The sequence below is a fragment of the Elgaria multicarinata genome, chromosome 7 (assembly GCF_023053635.1).
Source record: "Elgaria multicarinata webbii isolate HBS135686 ecotype San Diego chromosome 7, rElgMul1.1.pri, whole genome shotgun sequence".
Taxonomy (NCBI): Eukaryota; Metazoa; Chordata; class Lepidosauria; order Squamata; family Anguidae; genus Elgaria; species Elgaria multicarinata.
The window spans coordinates 67279861-67296953 of NC_086177.1; the positions used below are offsets into that span (position 1 = coordinate 67279861).

A 17093-nucleotide genomic window follows, 5' to 3' on the forward strand; every position below is an offset into this window, starting at 1 on the left:
GAATTGCATGTAATTGGAGGGACATAGATGCTGAACAATAAGACTTCAAGGCAGCTACTCTTAATTAGGGTTGCCATAGCAACAGTTCCACAATCAGGGAGTGCAACCACCTCCACATTAAGGGATGCAGAAACCAGACAAAGCAATCCTGCTTTGGGCCTGCCTTTGTTTGAGGATTTAGTTGCTGCCAGTGATGTAGCAATATACCCATTGAAAGTTAGCTGTTCACAAGCCCAAGTCTCCTGGAGCAGAACAATATCAAAGGATTGGATGTAATTAATAAATGATCTGTCCCTAATCTTCCCCTTCCAGCCTGCTATGTTCCAAGAAAGACATTTGAGCATGTGTGGAAGGTTACGTGTCTTAGGGAGTCAATCCGTAGGTTAAGTTCCTCCAACACACCTTCCGGGTCTAAAAATACACTGCCATTCTTAGTTAGTAAAATCTGCTTATGAAGAGACCTAGGAGGAAAGTTAGAGATAAGAGGTAAACCTAATTCATGAGGTTGCAGAAACTGGAAACCAACCCAGTCCTTTGAGCAAGTAAGATCAACATTTAGTATGGGGGCATTAGGCTTAACCACCAGTTCTTCCTCGGGATGGGGATCATTAGTTTTAAATGTTCCATCTTGCTCTGAGTTTTTAACTTTACAGACTGGAGAGAGCACTTTAGAGGTTGGTAATGGTAGAGTTGTTGAATCCTCATGTGATTTATCTAATTTCCCGTTAGTTGTAAAAAGTCTCAGAAGCTTAGTTTTCACTGTGTTTAATCTGCTCTGCCTGTGGGAGTACAGAGAAGGAACCAAAGAGATGAGACTCCTCCAAGTCCCATAAGTCATCTCTAGCTTGGGATAATGAATGAGTTATTGTATACTTTGCCTTTTCTAATTTCAACTGTGGTGGATTTGAAAAAATAACTGTAGACATGGGCGAGTCAGTAGATGTGGGATCATCCCATCTGATTAAATCTGGGCTTTCTTTTAACAGGATTAAATCTTGTTGTAAATTAGGTGCTAGCTGTTGAGTAGGTAGAGATTTCACAGTGGTTTGTTGGATATATAGAGTACCTTTTGTGTCTGCACCACCTGACAGAATACTCTGAGTAGATTGATTCCTATTTTTGATTCCTATTTTTGATACTATCTGTTCTTTTGCAACTAGCATCCTTAGTTTTAAAGTTGATCCCAGAACTTCTTATAACACCACTATGTCTCCTGTTAGGAAAGAGAGGCTTTAGGGATAGATCTTTAAAGACTCTTGTAGGAGAAATACCAAATGAGTTAAGCAAAAACCTTTCTCTAATTAGAAGAGTAGGAATATCTGGTTTGCTGAAACTGAGAAGAACTCTGGTGTATGTTGATAAAGAGGGGAGCAATTCAACAGCTCTCAGATCAATAAATCTAACCCCAACAACTGCCTTAGATGATGTTTGACCATTTGCACTGAGTCCCAGCATGGCATACCTCCGTTAAAGGGCATAATCTTTAGGACAGCCTGGTATGCCTGTAAAACCAGATTATGTTCTGTGTCCCCTAAAGGTTGCTCCTTACTTTCTTTGAGGATACAATCAGCAGGTGATTTAGATTGGGCTGAAGGGGTAGTTTTCTTCACCAATACTGGGGGTTGGAAGCAGTACGATTGGAATAGTAAAGGCTGTCTCTTTTGGTTGAGGTTTAGGGGAAGGCAGAAAGTCATCAATTTTGGACTGCTTGAAAAATGATTGAGGCACCAGGTCGCTCAGAGATGTGCATCTTGTCCTGCCTTTCATTGCCATTTCATCTGAACTGCCCCACACACAAACAGAACCCTCACAACACTAACAATATGTGATCTAAAAAAAGAGTACCCCATTAAAAATAAAATAAAGGTAAGATTAATAGTCAAAATAGCTTAAATGTTATATATATATATATATATATATATATATATATATATATATATATACACTAGAGCAGCATAAAACATGAAGAGATTCCCCTCCCTCCAAGCTCCAGAGATGCCTCAGCAAGAAAGTTGAACTAACATGTTGTGCATCATAAAAGCTCATAGGGCTGGTTCATGCAGAAAATATTTTGTTTTACCATTCTTTCAACATGTACAAGTTTATGTGGAGAAACAAAAATGTTCAGTTGAACATGTAAGGGCTAAGTGTACAGGTGGAGATGCACATGCAAGACTCATTCCCAATGTCCTTCACAGGTGGCTTCAGAGGAGGGTTCCTAATCATGTGGAGGTTTAGTCATTCAGTCAATTACATTTAGAAACTCACTTCAGAACTTCACACTGAAAAATAGCCCATGTGGGGTTATTAAATAGCCCATGACAACACTTGTGGAAACTTCTGCTCCTATACATTTGTAGTTAGTTAGTTATTAAATTTCTTAAAATAAATTTCTCTAGGCATTTTACAGTTTTAAACATAATAATGATACAAATAAAATCCCAATGCAAACAATCAACAACATAAAACTAGTTAGTGAGCTTCAGCTATTGGGGGGTATAGAATTGTAATCTCTACCTATAAAGCTGAAAGTATGTGTGTGGGATGTATGTCTGGAAATGTTTATCCACTTCCAGATGAGTTAGAAACTTGAAATTTGGCATGCTGGTAGGTCTGGCTGTACAATGTACTGGAAAATCTAAAAACACAGAATTTGGGGTTTTTATTTTTTTAAAATATATTTAATAAAAGCCTAGGCTTATGCCTACAACTCCCAGCATGCCTTGGGTGGAATTCCCAGCATGCCTTGAGCGGGAGACCAGACTTAGTCACCTTTGTGAGTGCATAGGTGGGTTTATTTATTTATTTATTTATTTATTACATTTCTATACCGCCCAATAGCTGGAGCTCTCTGGGCAGTTCACAAAAATCAAAACCATTCAAAGTACAAAACAACAGTATGAAACCATAATGTAAAATACAATATAAAAGACATGCCGCTGCATGTCTTTTACAACATTGACTCTTAAGGTTGGTCTCGAGCAATCAACCCAATTCCACAGAAAAGGAAACAACTGACATAAATGGCCTGTGTCCATTTGTTGTGCCTCCTTCTGCCCTCTGTGTGGTTTTAAAATTGTAAGTAGATACAACAGCATGACTCTTAGGGGCCAAAGGCACACCATCCTGCCATCGCTGTTTTCTCAGAATCTGGGGGAAGCAAGCAAAGCCTTCACCCTTAAGAGGGAGGGAGGAAGGGGAGGCACTCTGGGCATGCCAAGAAACAGACCCGATGAAGGGGCAAGTGCCTGGCCCAGCCCCTGCCCTTCAGTACAGGCTCCTGATGGAGCACTTGGTGGGTAAAAAGCACATGCCAGGGCAGTCCCAGCAGACTTGGCTGGAGCTGGGTGCATCCATTGACAGCTGCTTACCTCCCTTCCTTGGCGATGCTGTTCTTCAATGCTCTATTGAGGAGCAGCATTGGCAACAAGAGGATGTCTCAGAGGATGCGGGCACCTGCCGGCTGCCAAAGGCATGCTGGAAGATGTAGTACTGGCATGTAGAGTGGCTGATTTTAAATGAAGTATGGGTTAGCAAACCAGGTCACTATATCTCACTCCTAACTCAATCCTCTCACTGTCTTTGTTCTTTTTCTACCTGACTTTCTCCAACTCCCACTAACCCTGCCCACCATTCCATTCTAGCCTCAGCTATCAGTCATTCCTACATTTACTCTTCTGTTTCAATGGTATTATTAGGCTTTTACATAAAAATCATACATTTTATTCAGTAATTCCTGCATCTGTCGTGGAATATTGTGATTTAGTTACAACCAGGGGAAGGGGGGACGCAGCATAAAAAATCTCATCAAGTTAAAAGGCCTTGGGAAATAATTTTTTTTTAAAAAAATCTCTTGGCACTGGAAAGCCGTTAATGCAGTGACTAGACAAGCCTACCTGGGACAGGTGCCACAACTAAGAAGGTCCACTCTCCAGTTGTCTCCCACCACACCTCAGATGGTGTTCAAAGATTAACATGTTATTCAGGGAGCTAGGCTTGCACCTACAACTCTCAGCATGCCTTGGGTGGGAGGGAAGTTTTACTGGGCTTTGGTGGCAATCACCTGGAAGTGGCTTGCCATCCTAGGCCTAAAGGGAGAGTACCTGGTGTAAATTTGGTCCTATTAGCACTAGATTAACACCTGGGGCTGGATGCCTCAGTTGCTAGGTACAATTAGGAGTGGAAGGGAATGGCCCGTCAGCTCCTGGCCCGTCACCAACGGCAATGACTGAGCTAACCATCAGTCAGTCAGTCAGTCAGCCAGCTGGCTCCCTCACAGCCTACCTATGGGCACTGATTGCATGGTGCGGTGTGGACTGGCTTGGCCAGACTTCACTTCCCATGAGCCTCAGTGGCAGGACTACCATTGGGCAAGCCAGGTACCATGGTGAAAGGAATGCCAGGAGTTGTAGTTCTTGTTTTCTGTGGGGACAAGGAAAATCATGGCGGCAGCTTCAAGGCGGCCCTGGCCATACGTTGGGTATGTGTGAGAAAGAGAGAGAGAGAAGAAAGAAAGAAAAATATTTCATTTTAAAATTACATCACAGACCTAGCACTGGCCTACCTTGCAGGGTTGTCATGAGGGTGAGAGAGAGGAAAAATAAACAAATTTAATTAGTTTAAAAGTTAACTCAGAGGCCTAGCACTGGCCTTCTACTTTAAGATAAATACCTCACAGACATTTCTTAGGGGGCCTGAGCAATGCCAGGTATATCAGCTAGTAAATAAATACATAAATAAACAAATAAACATGGCAAAACAAAATAAAAAAATAGTATCATACTTCAGAGATAAGGCCATATTGCAGGGAGTAAAATAAGTTACTGGAAGGGGTCATTGCTGCAGTTAGTAAATTCCTAGGAATTTTTACCATAGCTATCCTTAGGATATCTCTATCTTAAAATTGCTAAACCCTGCTCACTCACTAACCACAGTCAGACTGTCTGCAGCAGGGTTAGTGGCTCTAACTGTGGCTTAAAGTGTTGTGTGTGACAGCACTGCTTGTGGCTTCTGCTAACCCCAGAAAACCACAGTTTTGCTAACCACAGAGCCTGAAGTGTCCCCTGAACAGGCCCAATGTGGTTTCCTGTGGTTTCTTTTCTTCATCTCTCTTTCGGTCCTCCACCATTGCTGGGAGCACATATATTTGCTCTGTCACTCCTGCCAATATAATGGAGCACAAACTGGACTGAACAAACTGTTTTGAAACTCTATGCTAGGGTGACCAGATGACTCGGAAAACTCTGGAGACCTCCGGAAAAATGGAGATCTCTGGGACAACTGGGACTGACCCCTAATTTACCAGGAAAAAGGGCCGGAGGATGCATTCCTGGACTTCCAGGAACGCGTCCTCCTGCCACTGCCTCCAGAACAGTTTGTTCTGGCCTTCACCTTGGCTGGCACAGTTAATCGGCCCTGGGTGGGCTAGAGGATGCGTTCCCAGACTTCCGGTAACACTGCTTCCAGTCCTCCCAGGGCTGCTCTAGGCTTCTCCTGGAGAAGGCTGAGGGGAAGGCCTCCATCGGCCCTGGAACAGGTTGGAGGGCGTGTTCTCGGACTTCTGGGAAGGCAGCCTCCAGTCCTCCCAGGGCCGCTCTAGGCTTCTCCTGAGCCAGTGCGATGGCACCGGCCCTGGAGAAGGCCGAGGGGAAGGCCTCCATTGGCCCTGGGAGGGGTTTGAGGGCATGTACCAGGACTTCTGGGAACACGGCCATCAGCCCCTCCCAAGGCAATCATCAAAACAGCAAGCAGCTGGGTGGGCGGTCACAGCGGCAGTGGATGGTCTGCCCACGGGCGGCCAATTTTGCCCTGGCCTGGCCCTTCCTGGTCCGCCTTTGAAGCCCTGGCTGGGCTTGCCTTGGAGCCAGCAGCAGGTGGGCACAGCAGCGGGCAGCATGGCCGTGGAGGAGTAGCAGCTGAACAGCAGCAGCGGCAGAGGAGCAGCAGCGGGTAAGTTGGCAGCTGCTGTGTTGGTTATCCGGATGGGGTGGGGGAACCACATGATCTTCCCCTCCTGTGCTGTCCCCCTCTTGGTTACCTATTTCCCCCCCCCTCTCCTTCCCTTTCCCCCTTCTTGCTCTCTCTTCCCCCCTCTCTTTCTTTCCCCTTTCCTCCCTGCCCTGCAAGGTGCCAAGGCAGGGACAGATCTCTCTGTCCCCATTTCCCCCTTGAGAGCTGGACATGTTGGTAGGGATGCCCCCTTGGGGCGGCCATGTTGTCCTTCTTTTTTGTTTCCAAAATATGGCCAGCCTACTCTATGCTATACTGCATTGTATATGAAAGACTGTGTGTGAATAAAACTTTTCTTTTCTTCAGTAAAGAAGGGTGTATTTTCCTTTTATGGTCCTAAGATAGCGTGTGTGCATCTGGGTCTATTTTGCTTTCTTGTATTTTCTCTGCTAATTTCAAACAGGAGGCATCATTACTAAATAATCCTATTGATAATAAAACACTAAAAATAACTACAATTTTTTTTTAAAATACTTTACAAGAATTAAAACCACTTTAAAAGCCTGGAAGAGCTGAAAAGTCTGAGCCTGGTGTGGAAAAGCTAGTTGTCTGGGTGCCAGGAAAGCTTCCTTTCAGGGAACATTTGGACATCACCAAAAAGCACACTCTCTCATTGCCACACTCTTAGGGCTAATCTACACCTGCAGCCCTTTCGCTATGGAAGAGGAATGCTTCCGAATGTTCCCCGCTTCCGCCATCGGCACTCACAGGGCACACGGCCCTCATGTGTACCACAGTTTCAGGAGTGCCGTTGCAGGAGCACATGTGCCCCATTACACTGTTTGTGCGTGTGGATCAGCAGAAGTGGGCGCTGCTGGGCAGATGATAGGACAGAGATTTTTTTTATGACTCATGAGGCATGCACAGAGCGCAGGCATGCACATGGCGAGGGGGATACGAACTCTGTTGAATATGCGCTCCTGCGCAGAGATAAGGTTGTATTAAAGAAAAACAAGCACACTTGGCTGTAAAACATGCCAATACCAAACAAAAACATGTGGCAGAAATGGTGGACAGGTCCACTCCTGCACACCTCCGATACCATGCACATGCCCCTCACAGCACTGTTCACTGAGCTCAGAACTTGTGGAGAACAGCAGCAACCTCACAAAGGGGTGGGGCACACCACACACATTCTTCAAAATGGATGTGAAAGAGCTGGAAAAACCATGACAAAAGCAGTCAGGGATATTCCAGGAAAACTTAGAGGTGGAACCGAGATCACTGCGGGAGCAGGTGAACGTCATGTGGACCGTTAGTGATGACTGTGATACAATCCTGCAATAAATGGCTGGTGTAGACTCCCCCTTAGCCTCAGAATGAGGGACATTTTGAAGAAGGTCTTTCGTGGATGACATTTAGGTACAGGCAGGTACGTCTGGTCCCAGTTAGAATTCTTACAAACATATTTTGCACTAGCTTAAGTTTCCAGACTGTCTTAGAAGCACTCCCACATGCAGTGTAGTAATCCAAACTGAAAGTTACCAGGGCATGGATCACTGCATCTAGGCTATCCACTTCTAGATAGGGTTGCAGGTGGGATAACAACTAAAGCTGGTAAAACGTGCACCGTGGCACTTAGGCTGCTTGAGGCTCTAATGACAGTGATGGATCCAGCAGTACACCTAAATTACCTAGCTGATCTTTCAGGGGGAGAGCAACCATCTCTAGGACAGTTTGAATCCCACTCAACCATTTTGAAGAACCACCTACAAGCAATGCTTCTCTGTTGTCTGTATTTAACCTCAGTTGTGTTACCCCTCATCCAGTCCATTGCTGCAACCAGGTACTGGTCCATCACTTCCACAGCCTCACCTAGCTCTGAAGTCGTCGAGTTGCATGCCATCTCCATAGTGATGACAATGCACTCCAAACCTCTGCTACATCCAGCAGTGTCATGCAGACATAAAACAGCATGAGGGACAAGATGGAACCTTGAAGGCCCCCAAAGCAAATATGTCATGGAGTTAAGAAGAAACCCTCCAGCACTACCTCCTGAAACTATACAGGTAACAGTAAAAACACTGCAAAGTGGTCTCAGTCACACCTAACTACCACAGCTACTCCAGAAGGATACCATAGTCAATGGTATCAAGAGCAGCTAAGAAGTCAAGAAGAATCAGCAGTGTTACATTCCTCCTGTCTCTCCTGACAGAGGGTGTTTCACAGGGTGACCATGGCTCTTTCTGTGCTGCAAGCAGGTCTGAGCCCTGTTAGAAACGGACTCATAAAATCTGTCACATCCAAAAGAGCCTGGATTTGGTAAGTCACCAAATACTCAAATTCTTTGCCCAAGGAGGGTACTTAATTTTACCACTGATGGTTTTTTAAAGGTCATCATACTATTTCTTCCTTTAAGGCACTTCCTCCCTAAGAGAGAAATTCACTAGTTTCTGAACCAAGCCAACTCCTATCCTTGCAAGATATAATTAACCATGAAAGGCAAGGGGCAAGAAAACATGTGATCCATTGAACTTTACCAAACAGTTTGTCCACATCCTCACACCCACAAACTGTATTTCATCCAACAATACAGGACTGGACAGTGCTCTGGATACCCCCATGGATTGATCTGTCCCAAATAGAGATGTAAAATTTCTGGAAATTTTGAAGCCATGGAAATAAAGTGTGGTGTTTTTTTGGGGGGGGGTGTCAGGAAAAAATAGATGTTTCTTGGAAGGAATGAAAAAAATGCAATAATAGCATTATTATTTTTTACAGATAGAAAGTCAGTTGTTACTTTAGGAACATAAAATGTAATTATGCACATGTTGATTTGGCATAAAATGATCACATTTGGTATATTAAAAGTACAGTGTACTCAAGCAATTATTACAAATTGAATTTACTTATTTTTTAAAAAAAAATACCTTTTTTTGGTAACAAAAAAGCTCCTGAATTGTAAGGAACCTCTTTGGTTTTGCCAGTTTATGAGGAGCAGGCAAACAACAACAACAACAAATCAACATTAGTAACAAAGACAATTATTTATGTCTCCACCAGCCCTCTGCAGTGTCAAGCAGACATAAAGCATCCATTTCCATAAAAAGTACTGAGAAAAAGGGTGGGGGAAAACCAAGATTCAATGAATATGCATGAAATTTAATCAGACTCATTTTCTAAGCTATAGCTATCACTATCAGTTTCAGTCTCTGCTTCAATGGCAGTGCCCCCTAGAAGCAGAAATGCATCTTGCTCTTGCATTTAAGAGTTGTAGTCCCAATTTGCAACCCCGGACTTGCTTGTCTTCAGTGCATATAAATTGTAATGATCTGATACTGTACATAGTTTTTAGAAGTCATTTGGAGAAGCAAATATCTGAAGAGCTGGTCTTAAACATTTTATTCATCATGCTAAAATAAAACATCTCATAATCTATTTTTTCTTCACTTTTGATTTTCAATTTTTTTGGGGGGGTGTCACAAAAAAAAGGCTTCTGAATATTTTTTGAATTTTTTTTTCAGATTTTTTCTGGTGATTTTCTGGGCCTTCACTTCACTAGACCCAACTGTAAAATAGTTCAAACTATACAAGTGATTTTGCTCCTGGGAGGAGCCATAAAATTTCAAGTATGTAGATCAGAGTCTCATCTTAGTCCCCATCTTATTTAAATGGATACTGGTGTTTTTATACTGTTGTTTTTATGTTTCTGATGGTTTTTAAATTTTGTATGCTTTTTAATGTTTACTATTTTAATCTTTGTGAACTGCTCAGATAGCTTCGGCTGCAGGGCGGTATATAAATGTAATAAATAAATAAATAAATAAATATTTCTGACAGTTTCACTATCCTCTCTATCTCTCTTACCCTCTTGTTCTTCTTGAACCTGTATATTGATCTGCACAGGCTCTCCCACAGTAGTTGTTTTTCCATCCCAATAAAAACTGATGAGAAATAAATCAAGCAACTGAAATATAAAGAATTTCATTCTGAACTCATTCTGTTGAATTCCAATTTGCTATCAGAACTAAAACAATGAGCTCATTCATTTTGTTTTACATTTGTAGCACAATCCTATTGCTGAACACACAGTCCATTTTTGCATATGATCCAGCATATGGAAATGCAAAATTGCATGAAAACTGGACAATACTTTCCTAAGTAGATTATAACATCCCCAATAAATGTATTAAAGATACCAATTTAATCCACACCAACAGCATTCTAAACAACTGTGTATAATATCCTCTGCAAGCTATCTAGTTGCCTTTAAGAAGAAAACCAAGAGAGAAGTTTTAAGCCTGCAATCTTATATTGTCTTACCTGGGAATCATCCCCATTGAATTCAGTGGGGCTTCCTTCTGAACAGACCTGAATAGGATTGGTCTCTTAAGAATTTCAGTGAGTACATTAAAGCCTTCTTTTCTTAATGCCAATCTACTAATGTCTATAGTTTATGAAATCCACACTTATGAAATTCTAACTTTAAACTTTCAGAGGAGTCCAGTCTCTGAAAATTATTTTAAAATCACTACCAAATATCCAAGGAGACAAATATTATACCTCTTCTTTTTCACTGCACTTTAAGCTGAAGAACTTGCAAGAGCCATCCCAGCTTGAAAGTTTTTATTCAGTGTTGGGTCAAGGGTTTTATTCTTTCATTCAGGTGCCATTATGTAAAGATGTAATTCTACTGGCTGCATCTGTTGTGTTCATACTTGCTGGGTTGTAGGAGGTGTTTATCTCTATATTACTTGTCCAGGATATTGCCTCATCCAAATGACTGTATGTACTTACCAAGACTGTAGAATCTGGTACACTCCCAGTGTCTTGTACTTCAACCCCAGCAACCCCAACCAGCACAGCCAAAGCATCTGGAGGATAATATATTGTTGATTAAAAAAAAAAAAAAAAGCCCACTGCATTTCATAGGAGTGGTATTCATAATAATCTATTTATGCTAACTGTAAAAGTTCCATTATACGACCGTTTTACTGTTCACTCATTACTGGGCACTCATGGATTGCTCCCATGATGTTGTCTGCCTCTCGCACGTCTTCTGCCCTTTCTGGCCTTTGTTGCGCCTCAAAAAAACCCTCATTAAGTCTGGTTGCTGCTCTCTCCTAGCAGACTGAATGGGCTAATTGCTTCCTGTTTTCAGGAAGCGACTTCGGAGTGATGACAGAGACGCGACAGGAGCCGCGTGTTTTCACCTAGATGTGATGGGGCTTTATGTATAGAGTAATTAGCTATATATGTGACAAGCTAGCTTTAAATGCAAACATGTTTCCCAGGAACTGGGGCCAAGAAGCTTGCCAAACATAAGTTGGTCAATTCCCAGAAGTAAAAAGCTCATTGCCTCATGACAAGATGGACCTGTGCAAAGGTGTTTCTGAACAAAGCCCTAAACCTGACTGAGCTATGGAGGGGTCCCCCTGAGGCTATGAGCAGAAGCTATGACTTAGTCCAAAACATCAAAGTGCATAAATGTGTATTATAGGGGCTGCCTAAACACTCCGAAAGCCCAATGAGGTGGGTGCTGCTGCTGCTGCATCAATTATATGATGCAGCCATAATTTTGCACCCACCCCGGGGCTTTCAGCCGAAGCTGCAAAGGGAAAAAAAGTCGGGGACTTATCCAAATGTTTTTCTCCAGAGTGAGGCGAGGACACCCCTAAGTGGATGCGTGGCTGGGGGGGTTCCTAGTGGAAGGTGAACTGTGATATTTTGCCTTCCACCAGGAAGAGGGCCAGGGTGGCCCCAGTCCCCAGATGGCTGCCCAGAAACCCTGCACTCCCTCCTCAGCATCGGGAATATCCAACACCACCTCGGGGGAGGGAAACCACAGGGTTTCTGATGGACACAGCGCCAACCCATCACTGTGAAGGCACTCCCTAAGATAAAGGAACTAGAGCTATTGTTATGTGGAATGTTAGAAGTTTGCATGGTTGACTATAGAGATCATGGGAGAATGAGAAGCCTACTAAACACAATTACCTTAGCTCTACCAAATGTGTCTGTTTTGTTGCCCGCAATCCTAGATGTGGGAGTACATCCCATTGAATGTTACTGGTGTCAGTGGCAGACCTAGCTACTTTATTTATTTATTTATTTATTTCATTACATTACATTTATATGCCATCCCACAGCCAAAGCTCTCTGGGCAGTTTACAAAAGTTAAAAACAGTAAACATTAAAAATATACAAAATTTAAAACCATCAAAAACATAAAAACAACAGTACAAAAACAACAGTATCCATTTAAAAACTACAGTTCTGGTGTCCGTTAAAAAACAAACTTAGTGTTCTTAAGTGCCTGGGAGAAGAGAAATGTCTTGACCTCGCGCCTGAAAGATAACAGTGTTAGCATATTACTAAAAAAAATATGCTAGCCTCTATTTCTATTATGCTTCTAATAATCCTAATTCCATTGTATATAGTAATGTGGTTTGCTTGTTTCATTATTGCAACGTTTTGTCATTTTCTAATACTGTTTGAATGGTACCACTTTGTGTTATCTAGCTTGAGGGGTACTTCAGGGACCACATCCCATAAATTGATTATTGAAGCCCAGAAGATTCAGCTAGGATTTATAAAACTGTTACTGCACAGATCTGTCCAAACAGCTATTGTTTTCTCTCTTGGTCAGGTGAGTCACAGACACACTAGTTCAGGTCAGAGAAACCAGCAAGTTGGATGAGCCTGAATGGTTTACATGTTTCAGGTGGTGCTCAAAAGCACGCAACCTCCACACTTCCTGTTAACAAGCCAGAAAATCTCAATAAATGAACAAGCATCATTTGAATTGTTTGAAGTGAGAACCAGATGGTCCTTTGAGTTGTACTTAAGCTACTACAAAGACATTGAGGAAGTGTTGAAAAACAAGAAAGCTAAAGGAGGAGACATGAATCTACCTGTCCTATGATTGGATGGCTGGTAAAGTTAAATTGAAGACCCCTGAAAGTTATTCCAGAAAAACCTATAAGGAGCTAATATTACGACCACATCTGAAAGACCCTGTCAGAACAATGCTACTACATGGTCATCAAGGGGAGCTTCAATGTGTTATACCTGTACACTGATATCATGGAACACTAGAAGTGGGAGACATGTCTGTAATCCTTCTACAATATGTACTGGTGCACGGAAAGAACCATAAATGCATCACCATTATGTGCATTGGTTAACAAAACCCAATAGATGCTTCCTGGCCCCTTGCTGAACCTTTTCCCCAATTAGATTGGGTTGGATCCACAATCCACATTTTTTGGGCCTGGGATCAGACTGTTGTCAGTGGAACCAAATCCATTCTATCCTCTTGTAGGCTGATTTGGTCATGGCAGCTCTTGAATAATAGGCACACTGAGTTTCTCACAGATCAGTTGCAGTCTGCACTGACCAAATTGAAAAGTTACTTCGCTTTGATTAGAACTTGTATTTCACCTTGATAGACTAAATCTACCATCCCTCTAAACACCCAAATACCTTTAAGATCCAAACCAGATCTTGGGGCAATCTGTCATAGGTCCCCTAAGGAATTGCAACTCCAATGCCTAGTGGTATAAAACCTTTCCCAGAGTTGAAGTTATATGTTTTGGTCCTATGAAGTTGTTCTTGCACTGTCTGGCATAGCCCTCTTGGGTATTGTACCATAAGGTTGGATTTTCCATACTTTCCACCGGTGTAGGTGCCACCAATCCTATCATGCATTGTAGGGGTGCATGGCCCTCACTCAGGGGGTGACTGTTGAGTTCAAATTCAGTCTTCTCTAAAACTGCCCCACACCTTTTCAGAATATGATCTGGGATTAGCTGTTTCAGTTGCTGCTTTAACAGCCCATTTCACTTTTCAACCAACCCCGATGCTTGAGGGTGATGGGGAATACAGAACACTCCTTGAATCTTCCATTTATTGGACAGTTCTCACACTTCTGAGCCTGTAAAGTGATTTCCATTGTAAGGCTAGGTTTGCCAGGGTACCACGTACCAGAAGATCTAACCTTTAGGTGGTGCTTTGCTGAACATTTGCGAACTACAAGTTCACAAATGTGAAGTTTTTTCACATCAAAAAATTGCAGTTTTTAAAGCTCAGCTAAAAACGTTTCTTTTTTCTAAAGCTTTTAAAGCTTGATTTTGATCTGACTTTTATACTGTCAGTTTTACTAACAGTGCCTGTTTGGTGCATTCTCTTCTCCTTCTTATTGTTTTATTATGATTTTATTAGAATGTAAGCCTATGCGACAATAATCAGAATAGTCATCTTCCATTGTCATGTTATTATTTATTTATTTATTTATTTATATAGCACAATCAGTGTACATGGTGCTGCACAGAGTAAAACAATAAAATAGCAAAACCCTGCCGCATAGGCTTACATTCTAATAAAATCATAATAAAACAATAAGGAGGGGAAGAGAATGCACCAAACAGGCACTGTTAGTAAAACTAACAGTATAAAAGTCAGATCAAAATCAAGCTTTAAAAGCTTTAGAAAAAAGAAAAGTTTTTAGCTGAGCTTTAAAAACTGCAATTGAACTTGTAGTTCGCAAATGTTCTGGAAGAACATTCCAGGTGTAAGGGGCAGCGGAAGAAAATGGACGAAGCCGAGCAAGGGAAGTAGAGACCCTTGGGCAAGTAAGAAACATGGCATCAGAGGAGCGAAGAGCACAAGCGGGGCAATAGTGTGAGATGAGAGAGGAAAGATAGGAAGGAGCTGGACTGTGAAAAGCTTTGTAGGTCAACAGAAGTTTATATTGGACTCTGAGGTGAATTGGAAGCCAATGAAGAGATTTCAGAAGTGGAGCAACATGGTCAGAGTGGTCAGCCAAGAAGATGATCTTAGCAGCAGAGTGGTGAACAGAAACCAACGAACTGATGTGAGAAGAAGGAAGGCCAGTGAGAAGAAGGTTGCAGTAGTCCAACCGAGAAATAACTAATGCATGAACAAGAGTCTTGGCAGAAGAGACAGACAAAAATGATCGAATCCTGGCAATATTATACAGGAAAAAATGACAGGATTTAGCTACTGCCTCAATATGAGGAATAATGGAGAGCGAGGAATCAAATATGAAGCCAAGACTACAAGCTTCCTTGACTGGAGTAAGTGTAACATCATTGACAGTAAGAGAGAATGAGAGATGAGAAGGTTTAGGAGGAAAAACAAGCAATTCAGTCTTTGCCATATTAAGTTTCAAATGACGATGAAGCAACCAAGCTCAGATATCTGAAAGACATGCTGAGATACGATCATGAACATCAGGAGAAAGTTCCTGAGATGAAAGATCTAATTGTGTATCATCGGCATACAGATGATATTGGAGACCATGAGATTGAATAAGATTACCAAAGGACAACATGTATAAAGAAAACAGCAATGGGCCAAGCACCGAGCCTTGCGGAACCCTTACTGAAAGGGGAAAAGAAGAAGATGAGCTGCCATTAGCCAACACATTATTATTATTATTATTATTATTTATTTATTTATTTATTTATTTATTTATTTATTTATTTATATAGCACCATTAATGTACATTGAAAGAGCGACCTGCTAGATAGGAGGCAAACCAGTTATAGACGGAGCCACAAAATCCAAGGTCATGAAGGGAATCCAAAAGAAGATCGTGATCAACTGTGTCAAAGGCTGCAGTAAGATCCAGGAGAATAAGAATGGAATAAAAACCTTTAGACTTGGCAATAAGATCATTGGTAATCTTAGTAAGGATTTCAGTGGAATGCAACGGACGGAATCCAGATTGAAAAGGATCCAGAGCAGAGTTACTAGAAAGAAAATCAAAACACTGAGAGTAGACCACACGCTTCAGGATCTTTGAAACAAAAGGCAACAAAGAGACAGGTTGGTAGTTAGACAGAGAAAGCACATCAAGAGTAGGTTTTTTTGAGAATAGGAGAGACTGTAGCATGTTTAAAAGCAAAAGGAAATGAACCAGAGGACAAAGAAAAATTAATAATATGAAGCAAGGAAGGGAGGATAGCAGGGATAAGATTAATATGCTGCCACATACACAGAGAAGGGATGCCCCTTTGTAAAGCCCATTCTCAGGTAGTCTTATCTCCCAAGTGGCCTGATTTCTCATGAACCCAGCGAGCCAAAGTTAGCATCTCTTCCCCATGATCTTGTGTTGGCAGTGCTGCTTGGATCTTAGCCAATTGGTTGGCACCTTGATTGTACAGGACCTCAAATGTTCCTGAGACACACCCAACTATATATCCAACAAACACAATTATTCACTGGATCCATTAAACTAGATCACTAACCTATTCCATAATCCCCCCTCCCCCAGGGGGCACTTATATATACAGAACACATCCTGTTTCCACCCAGGGAATCAAGTGAGCTTGTATATATGTACACTGCATCAGCTTGCTATTCAACAACATGCTTAATCACCATTACTGCTGCCATCAGCTCAGCATAATAAATGGCTTTACCCTGCCTAAACTGCAAAAAAAAATTAGGATTTGCTTTCTGGGATTAATAGGATTTGCTCACCGTACCCTTTTATTTCTTTGATATAGGGCAGATCCATCAGTGAACTAAGTATATAGTGTGAGCTACCTGATTATACAGTGGGGCCTCCCACACTAAGTATTCTTTCAGTTCTACTATGTTATGGGTCTCATTACATAATAGCTTTTAACCAGTGAGTCAGTCTCAGCAACAGCCCAGTAACACCAGCACGTGTTTGTTTATTTATTTATTTATTTATTACATTTCTATACCGCCCAATAGCCGGAGCTCTCTGGGCGGTTCACAAAAATTAAAACCATTCAAAGTATAAAACAACAGTATACAACAGTATAAAACCATAATATAAAATACAATATAAAAGCTCAACCAGATAAAAACAGCAGCAATGCAAAATTACAAATTTAAAACCATGTTATTTAAAATTTATAGATTGTTAAAATGTTGGGAGAATAAAAAGGTCTTCACCTGGTGTCTAAAAGCATATAATGTAGGTGCCAAGCGAAACCTCCTTAGGGAGCTCATTCCACAGCCGGGGTGCCACAGCAGAGAAGGCCCTCCTCCTGGTAGCCACCTGCCTCACTTCCTTTGGCAGGGGCTCACGGAGAAGGACCCCTGAAGATGACCTTAGGGTCCGGGCTCAATGGGGGAGTCTTTGG

At 41.9% G+C, this 17093-nt stretch overlaps 1 protein-coding gene and 1 long non-coding RNA gene across 2 annotated transcripts in view; both read right to left on the reverse strand.

Annotated features, from left to right (window-relative positions):
* LOC134401623 (DGAT1/2-independent enzyme synthesizing storage lipids-like) overlaps nt 1-10650 on the reverse strand; it is a 35225-nt gene extending 24575 nt beyond the window's left edge. Inside the window, exon 1 of the mRNA XM_063130735.1 lies at nt 10513-10650. The gene's annotated coding sequence lies outside the window, so the exon portion shown is untranslated. The remainder of the gene's footprint in view (nt 1-10512) is intronic.
* Nucleotides 1-17093, reverse strand: part of LOC134401627 (uncharacterized) — a 218245-nt gene that overhangs the window by 66091 nt on the left and 135061 nt on the right. The window lies entirely within an intron of this gene.